The sequence below is a fragment of the Cucumis sativus genome, chromosome 6 (genome assembly GCF_000004075.3).
Source record: "Cucumis sativus cultivar 9930 chromosome 6, Cucumber_9930_V3, whole genome shotgun sequence".
Classification (NCBI taxonomy): Eukaryota; Viridiplantae; Streptophyta; class Magnoliopsida; order Cucurbitales; family Cucurbitaceae; genus Cucumis; species Cucumis sativus.
This window is the reverse complement of record NC_026660.2, coordinates 13,478,117-13,489,566: the sequence shown is the minus strand read 5'-3', so window position 1 is coordinate 13,489,566 and position 11,450 is coordinate 13,478,117. Positions and strand designations below refer to the sequence as shown.

The 11,450-nt window shown below is 37.0% G+C and overlaps 1 long non-coding RNA gene across 1 annotated transcript; it reads right to left on the bottom strand.

Moving 5' to 3' along the window:
- Nucleotides 1–1,662: 1,662 nt before the first annotated feature.
- LOC116404459 lies at nucleotides 1,663–6,772 on the bottom strand. The gene is made up of 3 exons (XR_004217297.1): nucleotides 2,475–6,772; nucleotides 2,238–2,387; nucleotides 1,663–2,148 (listed from the first exon to the last, which is right to left on the bottom strand). It is a non-coding gene; the product is annotated as an uncharacterized LOC116404459 (long non-coding RNA).
- Between the last annotated feature and the right edge of the window lie 4,678 nt (nucleotides 6,773–11,450).

Sequence of the window (11,450 nt, the reverse complement as noted above, 5' to 3'; positions counted from 1 at the left end):
TCTGTAAAGACTGAATCAACTTACATTTGCAACATTTATATACTATTGCGTATGTAGTTGGTGTTTTTATTTATCTTTTGTGTCCTTTATGGGTCTTTTCTTTAGATTTTTTTCGTCAGATGGAAGGATTGGAAGAAATCACACAACATCTTCAGCCAGACTACAATCTATGGGCACTATTGTGAAGGCTCTGACTTCTTCAATGGGGATGACCTATGTGCTTACACTATATCAATCGAGTCTTTACCGGCTTGATTATCATTTTTTTGGCATCTAGCGATGGGACTATAGTTGGATCAACCACACTAACGTCCGGGTCCTCGTGTGTAGACCTATTCTCATCAGTCCTTCTTTGTGGTCGTTTTCATCGTTGGTGTCTCTAGATGTTGAGTGAAGATATTGAGACACACTCTGAAAAGAAACAGAAAATTATGTCAAACATAGACGATCGTGAACTGATAAATTAAACATTAATGTGCTGATAATTAATTAAAACGGAAACAAAAGTAATGCACACACAACATATTGCGACTAAGACCTTAAGTAACTCCTTTATGATCGATAACTCGACCGTAAAGGAGGACTTCATGTGATCCAATATGTTGAACTGGTGTAGCAACCCTAGAGGGGGGTGAATAGGGTTTAATTAAACTTTTTAACAAATAAGCCTAAATTAAACTAATTAGATAATTTTTTCATTAAATAAAAATTAGCTAAAATATGTTAAGTAACAAGATTGATAAAAATATATGAAATAAAGTATGCACTCAAACTCAACCAACAAGAATATGTAACTAAAATTAGATAAAAAAATAATTAGAGAAAAAAGTTAGAGAGGAAGACACCATAATTTTATAGTGGTTCGGTCAAACTCGACCTACATCCACTTTCCTAAGCACCTCTTCGGATTATGATTGAAAATCTTTTTTTGACTCTTTTCATGGATTAGAGTCGAACCGCTACTTGCTCCTTTTTCTAGTTCAAGAGTAAACTCAATCCTTTCCATGGGTTAGGATCCAACCGTTACAATACGTTGAAGTTTTAAATCACACAAAAGAAAACTCTCTAAAAAAGTGAGTATACAATTTGAAGCTCTCACAACAATTAGTCCTCACAATATAATAAGAATTCTCTCAAGGACGAGATAAAAAGAATAAAAATTGGAAGCTTTAGAGAGAATAACAATGATAACTTTTTTTACTTTTTGAGGATTGTAAAATTTAAAGTTGTTACAAAACTTAGAGAAAATGAATTATTTAAAAAGAGGGAAAAGATAAATCCAAAATCATTTTGGGTCATTGGGTGTAAGTAAAAGAAAATTGAATGGTTGAGATTTAAACATAATTAGCCACTAGACACAACACTAATATGTCTCATCGAAATAATTTGTTTAAGCCCAATAAAGCAAGTTCACCATTTTTTTTTAAAAAAACTAGCCGTTAGACATAAAGATAAATAATAGTATTAAATTCATTTTCTTTAGAAAAGCCAATAAAACAAAAGCAAAAGCCACATGTGTTACTCCTCAATTGCTCCAAGTGGCTTTCTCTAATTGGTTCAAATTGATTATTTGGCCGCCACGTCACCATCTCAGGTATTTCTCACTTAAGTTTCTTTTAACAATATTTTCTTTGTTTGAACTCCAATTTGGGTGATTCAAGAGGCATCAAAATCACTATTCTAAGCTCTACGTTATGGATTATTCAAAATAATAAAATCGTCAACAAATAAATTTAGATTTGTTATCATCAAAATATTAATTAATTTGAGATTGAGGGCAAAAAATCCAACATAATATAGAGTCCATGCAGTCCAACTTGAACTCAATCTCGTACATTTTGGAGTCCAAGTGGTCCTCACATGCTTCCACCCCAAGATCCATACATGCCGAAGGCCCACCAATGTCTTTGCTTTAGACATTGGGGTTATATCCTCATTAGGATGGGCGAGAAGTGGAAGTTGATGTTGGCCGTGAGGATGGGCATGATGTGGAACTTTATATTGGACATGAGGATGGGAAGGGGGAGCATCATCATCTCAAAGAGGAGCATTGAGGTTATCCTCAAAACCTTCCGTAGAAGAGATATCAAGAACTCGATCTAGGTATGCAAGCTTCTCATCCATGGGCTCAATCAATTATATATGGGCCTGAATTTGAAACATCAACCAACAAGTATTAGTTATTAAACCCTAAATTCTAATGAGAAGGTGTAAGAACAAAAGAAATCGAGACTTACCGTTTATGACCCAAAGACTTGTGACTCAATGATCACCTTCAACCCAGGTGAGTAAGTGCAACTCCATCGCATGGTGCATGGTATCGTATCATGCGAAGCTTTATTGGCTACTCGTCTACTTATGAACGACACTATCCCATACGGTCAAACCTAAAATTGCAAGAACGTTAACAAAAGAACAATAATCACAAAGCATATAAATAAAAAAATATAATAAGCTAGAATTAGGTTACTAACCTGAAAGACAAAGGGAAAGCCATATAGGTTATAGGACTCCATATACTTTTTATTTGGGGGTTGGGTTTCTTCTTATGCATGGCAACCTTTCCTCTTAGTGCTCCGTTCAAGCTACCTAGGGTCTTGATCCATATCAACTCGCCTCAGTCATAGCTCATCCAAGTCCTCGATGAGGCCTAATATGGTCCAGTCCATATGTTGCCTATTCTTCCTCCCCACCATGGCTAATTCAATGAAATAGAAGAGAGACATCTTCTCGGTATCCATGTCGCTTTCAAAATTTAGGGTTGGGTACTTTTTGTCTAACTCCGATCCATTCATGTTTGACCTATCACCTAGGTACAAGCGTCTTAACCTCAGAGCTTTATCCTCCTCAAACTGAATGGGACATCTCGACCTAAACCTCAATCCCATGATGGTATCAAAATTCTTCCTCCTAAAGGAGACCTTTTAACCGAGTAATTTTAAAGAGATAACGTCATCCCATTCGTCTTTTACCTCTCTTAAGAGGATGTAGTGGCAAAGTGGTACATTGAACACCAACTTCACATCCAGGAAATGACCAAATAGGGTTGTTTTTTAAACATGTAAATCTCCTTAGGTGTTAACTTCTTTTTTATGTTTGACACTGTCTTTACTAAGTGTGAACAACATGTTAAGTTAGCTAAGATAAAGTCCTCAAAGTTAATTTTTGTGACAAGAGGCATCTGCAGAATAGAAAATACATGTAACAAAGCACAATCAGTATTATGTGTTAAAACTCGAGGCAACCTTGTGGAAATCTCGATGAGATCAACATGAATTGCCAATTGAACTCATACAACATTGCATCGGGATGACACAAGATAAAGGTTTTACGTACATTTTATGATGTATCTTGTCCAATCTCGGGTGAAATCGTCACCGGGATTACCCTAGAAAATGCATGTGAAATGCATAAGATCTCGGGACTCCTTCAACGAATCTTGAGGCAATTTCATATATCTCGACTGAGATTCCTTCTATGCATGGGCCTAGATTGATGATATTGTCAAGATTTATCTGAATGAAACCACCTCCAATAACTTAAACTTTAGTTCACATCCAACTATATTAGAACACCAACTACAAAGTTTCATGTCTGCCTCAGATTTAAAACTAAAAACTAAACCCTAAACTATGTAACCATTCAAAGTACTTCACCTTCACAGATTTAAGTTCGATGATGACTTCTTCAAATTTTGCACAACAAAAATCAGAGAAATTTGTTCAATTTTGGGAGCAATCTCATTTAGTTCTCTAGCAAAATGAACAAAGTGTCCAAGATTTAGAGTTTTGTGAGAATATCTAACGTTCGAACCTTCAAGGATATTTTGGTCATTAATTTAACAAAACACACAATCTTCACCAAGATGGATAGATAAATTTATTTGAACGAGTTTTTTAAGCATCTTGAATGAATGTTGCCCAAGTTCAATTGGTAAGTCATACTGTTCTTGATCAAGATTGACCCGATTTCCTTTGAGTTTTAACACAGAATACTGATTGTGCTTTGTTATGTGTGTTTTGCTGACTTTGGATTTTTTCATAATTTTGCTTACAAACTTTTGTTCCTTTGGTGTAATAACGTGTATAAATACCCATTATTATAACCTCTTTTATTAGAATAATGAGGTCAAAACATATAAGAAGTTTATTAGGGCGTGTGACTTAAGTTGTAAATATATAAGTATTCAGAAATACATCTTACATAAGTATCATGTTTGTTTTACGTTGTTGTCATGTTTAAATACAACATAAGTGGACAAAAAAGTAGCAAATCACTAAGGACAACTCGCAGACAAATAACGCGATGGGAACTTTTTTAGCGAATAACACCTCTAGTCGAGGAACCACATCATCACGTGAGGAAAGCTTGCTAGAATGGTAGTTCAAGTGATGTGACTTCATAGGACCAAAGTTGGCGCTGAAAATTTTAGAAGAAAGAAGATTTCCATCCAAAGTTGTCTATAAAAGTACTTCATCTTCATCACCAAAAACATGAGGGACCTGGATGGGCCAAAAATGGAACTTGTAGGGGCAAAAACCTAGAGGGCTGGTGGCAAGGATTAGCCTAGCCACTGAATGTACAACACTTGTTTATCTTTTCTGATTAGAGTGTAACGCGAAAGCTTAGATTTTGAGAGGAAAAGAGTTGTGTTTCATTCCCCTAACTTGTATTTCATTTTATCTCTCTTACCAGTTTATTACTTGTTTACATTGTATTTGGTTGTATTATATAATGGCCGAAGACCTTCATTCTTGAATATAATGTATATTTATACATTTCTCAATCCATCCATGCCTATATTATTCACTTGTTTTCATGTTATTTGTAGTTAGGTATGTGAACTTTAATTAAGTAGTACGTATTTCTACTGCTTACTGTTAACTAAGCTACACTCCACACTTGGTCCAGTGTATGTCGCCAACTACCCGAGAGGGTGAGTAGAAAGGACATGGCTAACACATGTAAGGTAGAGGTCGCTCAACCTTGTGAGAGGACTTCCATCATTTTTATTTCGTGAGGCAAACAAGTGTGGACCAAGACGCCAAGAGGTTGTTGTGTTTAAATGAGAAGCACTCTAAGCAGAATAAATAGGTATTTCTACATATAAATCATTTATCTAATCTTAGTAATTTGGATTCTGAAAGAAAACCAAGTGTGACATTTAATTATTCTAAGAGGAGCGCGCATTAAACATAAGATAGCTTGATGAGTTATACCATAGTGAGGTGATACAACTTACTTGCATCATAATATGAGATATTCCTTTACCGCTTTCTTAACGCAAGTTAGTTCACACAATCCTCCATTTTACTGTAATCTATCCCCGTGTGCATGAGTCTCTAGATGAGTGTACATAATTTTAGTTTCCATCGCATTGGCCCTTTTTTCAACGTTTTGGGACGGAACCAAAAGACTGAGTCTAGGGCATCACCATTCGGCTTTTATGGGCAAAAAACTTTTATATTAGTCAAAATGAGACCACCCAGTAGTTCGATGCGAGCTTTCGAGATCTTTGGCACTATTCTAAGTTGGGTTGTTTCCTTCTAGGCCATTGCATTGGCCCTTTTTTCGATGTTTTGGGATGGAACCAAAAAAACTGAGTCTGGACATCACCGTTCAGATTTTGTGGGACAAAACTTTCATATTACTCAAAATGAAACCACCTAGTAGTTAGATGCGATCTTTCGAGACCTTTGGCACTGTTCTAAGTTGGGTTGTTTCCTTCTAGGCCATCGCATTGGCCCTTTTTTCGACAATTTGGGACGGAACCAAAAAACTTAGTTTGGGGCATCATTGTTTGACTTTTTTGGACAAAAAACTTTCATATTCCTCAAAATGTGATCACCCAATAGTTAGATTCGAGCTTTCGAAACCTTTGACACTGTTCTAAGTTGGATGATTTCCTTCTAGGCCATCACATTGGCCATTTTTTTGATGTTAGCGGGGCAATGATGCCCTAAACTCAGTTTTTTGGTTCCATCCCATAACGCCGAAGAAAGGGCTAATGGCCTAGAAAGAAACGACCCAACTGAGAGTGGTGCCAGAGGCCTCGAAAGTTCACATCGAACTACTGGGTACTCCGATTTTGAGTGATATTGAAGTTTCTTGCCCACAAAAGCCGAAGGGTGATGCCCCAAACTTAGTTTTTTGGTTTCGTCCTAAAACGCCGAAGAAAGGGGCAATGGCCTAGAAAGAAACGACCCAACTTAGAACGGTGCTGGAGGCATCGAAAGTTCACATCTAACTACTAGGTGATCCGATTTTAAGTGATATTGAAGTTTCTTACCCACAAAAGCAGAACGGTGATGCCCCAGACTCAGTTTTTTGGTTTCGTCCCAAAACGGCGAAGAAAGAGCCAATGGCCTAAAAAGAAACTGCCTACCTTAGAATGGTGCCGAAGGCCTCGAAAGTTCACACCTAACTACTGGGTGGTCCAATTTTGAGTGATATTAAAGTTTCTTATGCTCAAAAGCCGAACCATTTACAAAGACTTTCATGGCTAAAGTGTTTGAGGGCCTTCTAGAAAGTCTAGGTCTACGAGATTTGTACATTAAGTAATCTAGGGCAAGTGGGAGATGTGTAATGGGTATGAGGATGCCTTAGTTTATTATATTTGTATATATACGTTTTATGTTGTATACTTGTACATTTTATCATTTCCAGTATCAAAGGATTACTTTATTATATCCTAAAGTGACTAGAGTTTAGTCCAAGTGGGAGTTTGTTGGGATTTATGTCCTAAAACTCCTAGATTGTAAATATAATTTATTGACCGTTATTAATAAAGTGTTATTATTGTAATAATTGTTATTGATCAAATTATTAGTTTTGTCTTAATAACTCAAATCCAATAAACTAACATCCTAAGCTGTTTAATGAGTCTTGAACAGTATGTAGATGCATACAGGGATCAATGTTCAAGATCAGCTTAAAGGGTAACACTATTGATACAACTCACTTTGTATTTGATACAAACACAATGATCCAACGCGTTCGTGTAGTTGACATAGGGTATCCTATGCAATGAGTTTGCATAAGACCAGACAACGAAATAGTAACCACTATATGTAACTCCATTAAGTAGTTAGGTTTCTATTTCACTAGGATGACCTAGGCAACTTAGTCTTAATAATGAGTGTGTTATGAACTCTTGTTTGCAGGGGATTGTCCTTTGATCACCGACTCAATAAGCTTATCATTTTGGAGAAAAGACCGAGTGGGGAGCTAAGAACGTAATTACACAATATGGAATTCACTCATTTCCTACTTTAAGGTAAGTAGATGAGTGTTCCCTTAAATGGTGTCTCTAGGTCTTGAACAAAGGGCCCTACCCTCTCAATGGAACGAGAGAGTTTATGTTTAAGGATTAGAGATAACCCAGGGGTAAACGATAAATTAATCCAACTGGTGTTAGTTTAATGTATAACGATACATTATATAAAGTTTGTGAAACTTTATTATATAAATTTAATTTTGGATATGATTCAAAATTAATTTATGGGAGATAAAATATTTGAATGAATTCAAATATTAATTTAATGTGAATTGAATTCATATTAAAATTATTGATTATGAGATAAGCTTATATGATTCAAATTTAATTTAAGTTAAATATAAGATATTTAATTTAGCTATTAATTAATTGGAGAATTAATTAATAGTTTAGTTTTATTTAGTTAAATTTGATTTAATTAAATTTATAAAATAATATTGCAGAGATATTCATTCAAATAAGATTTGAATGAAATATGATTTAATTAATTATATTAATATAAATCTATAAGATATTAGAGAGATATTTATTCAAATAAGATTCGAATGGAATATTAATTAAATATGATTTAATTAATTATTAACTAATTGATTAATTGCTAATTAATTAGTAGATTTGATAATAAAACTTTATGATTCTCTCCTACTCCTTTTCCTATTCCAAGAAGAAAAGAGAGCTATAAATATTTAGAAGAAAACAGTTTTTTTCAACCCAAATTCATTAAGAAAAAAAAACCAAGGTTTTTTCTCTCTACAAAAAGAAAAAGTGTTTCTCTCAAATATCTCTAAACATTTTCTCATCCCAATTGGTTCCCACAAACCAATCTCATCCTACAGAATATGAAGGTCTACGACGAGTGGTGTCCCTAATTTGGTAATTTGTAGATTCAGATACGTCATCGAAAGTAAGTTCTCGTATCCTATAAATTAAAAAGCATGCTTAGTTTTATATTTAAAATTTTGATTCTAAAATTTTGCCAATGTATCGGTATTTTAAGATTTTCAAATTAATTTGAGTAACAGTTCTTTAAATCTTTCTGCTGCAATAGGGGTTTTATCCCTTCAGTCGGAGGCCTTGGAAGTTCACATCTAACTACCAGGTGGTCGAATTTTGAGTGATATTAAAGTTTCTTACCCACAGAAGCCGAACGGTGATGCTCCAGACTCAGTCTTTTGATTCCATTCCAAAACGCCGAAGAAAGGGCCAATGACCTATAAAGAAACGACCCGACTTAGAATGGTGTCAGAGGCCTCGAAAGTTAACATCTAACTACTGGGTTGTCCCATATTGAGTGATATTGAAGTTTTATGCCCACAAAAGTCGAAAGGTGATGCCCTATACTCAATTTTTTGGTTCTGTCCCGCCGAAGAAAGGGCCAACAATGGCCTAAAAAGAAAGGACCCAACTTAGAATGGTGTCGGATGCCTCAAAAGTTAACATGTAACTACTGGATGGTCCAATTTTGAGTGATATTGAAGTTTCTTGCCCACAAAAGCCGAATGGTGATGTCCCAGACTCAGTTTCTTGGTTCCGTCCTAAAACGCCGAAGAAAGGGCCAACAATGGCCTAGAAAGAAACGGCCCAACTTAGAACGGTGTCAGGGGTCTTGAAAGTTCACATCTAACTACTGGGTGGTCCGATTTTAAGTGATATTGAAGTTTCTTACCCACAAAAGCCAAACAGTGATGCCCCAGACTCAACTTTTTGGTTTTATCCCAAAACGCAGAAGAAAGAGCTAATGGCTTAAAAAGAAACGACCCAACTTAGAGCGGTGTTGGAGGCCTCGAAAGTTCACATATAAGTACTGGGTAGTCCGATTTTGAGTGATATTGAAGTTTTTTGCCTACAAAAGCCGAACAGTGATGCCCTAAACTCAATTTTGTGGTTTCGTCCCAAAACACCGAAGAAAGGGCCAACAATGGCCTAGAAAGAAACGACCCAACTTAGAACGATATCGGAGGCCTCGAAAGTTCACACTAACTACTGAGTGGTTCAATTTTGAGTGATATTGAAGTTTCTTGCCCACAAAAGCCAATGTATGATGCCCCAGACTCAGTTTTTTGGTTTCGTCCCAAAACGTCGAAGAAAGGGCCAATGGCCTAGAAAGAAATGACCCAACTTAGAACGGTGTCGGAGGACTCGAAAGTTCACATCTATCTACTGGATGGTCCGATTTTGAGTGATATTGAAGTTTCTTGCCCACAAAAGCCGAACGATGATACCCCAAACTATAAATGGAGAGCCATCCACTATAGATAATGCCCATTTATCCCCTTTGTCCACCTCCATGAGACTGCCAAAAGAGTTAGTCATAATCACTTCCGTTCATTTTCCTTTGTCCCGTATAGAGATCATCCCCTATTTCTTCTATCAACTAAAGTAAAGTCATCATTCACCTTCTCAGTTCTCAATTAAGGATAGTTGATCTCTCCTTCTTCCAGCTGTTTGAAGGATTCCAACACAACATCTCCATACTCCTTACTTACCGGAACTGCCACTTTAGCAAGAACTACCACTTTAACAAGAACCACCTCTCTAACAGGATCCACCTTTCTTACATCTTCGTTTATACTGGCTTCTTTTCCAACACTCTTTGGACAAGTACTACTAGAATGTCCAAAGGAGTGACACAAGTTGCACTTTCTCGGCTTCCACTTGTACGTAACGTTTATAGTGAATTCTTCTCCTCTAAGATTCAATGTTATATCGGCAGGCATAGTGTTGTCTACATTCATTTCCACACATATACGGGCATAAGAAAACCGCCACCTCTCTTTGGTAGCAAGATCCAAGGACAAAGGTTTACCTATCGCACTTGCAACAACTGCCAACTCGACATCTGTCCATAACTCCAAAGGGATCCTTCTTAACTTAATCCAAACAAGTACATAATCAAAAACAAAATTTTCAGGGACAATACCTGGAATCCATTTATGGAGGAGCATAGGTTTTCCTCCCAGGTGCCACGGGCCACGGGACAAGATCCAATCTATCATATTCAGACGTTTAATTGTAAGCAGATGAGACCATTCTCCATAAGAGTGTAGGCATTTCAACTCGACCCTAGATCTTCTCTATTAGTCGATAAATGACAGGATACAACAATTTTGCATCAATTAATTGCCCAAGTAGGGAGTTCTCCCACACTTTAACTCCTTGACTAATAACATCTTTGATAGGCGTCACCACAATTTTCTCACCTACGGTAGTAGGAGGTGTGTAAGTCATGGAAATACCACTTGATGACCAAAATCATGAAGCCCATGAAGAAATAGGCTCTTTATCAACTCCCGATAATTCATTCTGCTCTTGGGCTTTTCCTAATACTTTCTTTGAAATCAGAATAACTTTTGCAGCCAGTCCATGAACTGAGTCCACTCCAGTCGGCCCACAAGTTGGTCCCTCTCCATTTAGCCTGTCAGAATTACCCAGCCTAGTAATTAAATTAGTCATGCCAACAATCAACAAAAGCCCATCAGCCCGCGACCCATCAGTCTTACTTGGTCCATCATCAATTTCAAGCCCAGCGTTCAACAGTCCATTCATTCTTGGTCTATCACGGTTCTCCCTTTGGCCGCGGTTCACCCCGATGGTTTGATTCTATCAGACCGTTTCTTCCTCAAATTTTTTAGGTCTTCCTTCACCGTCGCCAACCTTCACTTGTTTGCCGCTATGTCGTGAACTCGTTGGACGGACATCAAAGCTTGTTTCTTCATCGCCTCTGTATCACTCAAGGTATGTTTCATCCTTCCATTCAACAGAGATCATCCTGGAGTGAACGAAAGAGGAAAATTCAGATCAGATCTTGTCGTTCGTGAAACCCAACCTTCACGTTATATGATATGGAATTCTAAAACAACAAATGAAATTGTTGAGCTTTGTTCTTGAACCGCCGTTTTAATCCTCACTCTCAATGTGTCTAGATCTTGCAGCCAGACTGCAAACTCCCCCTTCAAATTCCCCAAAGAATACAACCCTTACTCAGTATGAATCCTCCAGATCTAAACTCGGAACCCCGTCGTAGATCACTATGTTGGATCCGATTGCTTCTAAAAGCAAAACCCCACTCTTCAACAATCAAATTGATCGTTAAAAAGTCTGAATTAGCCACCTACAGACTCCTCTTTCACTAGCCGAGCGGGAGAAATTTGAAATCCTTGGGAGAAGCGCGTGA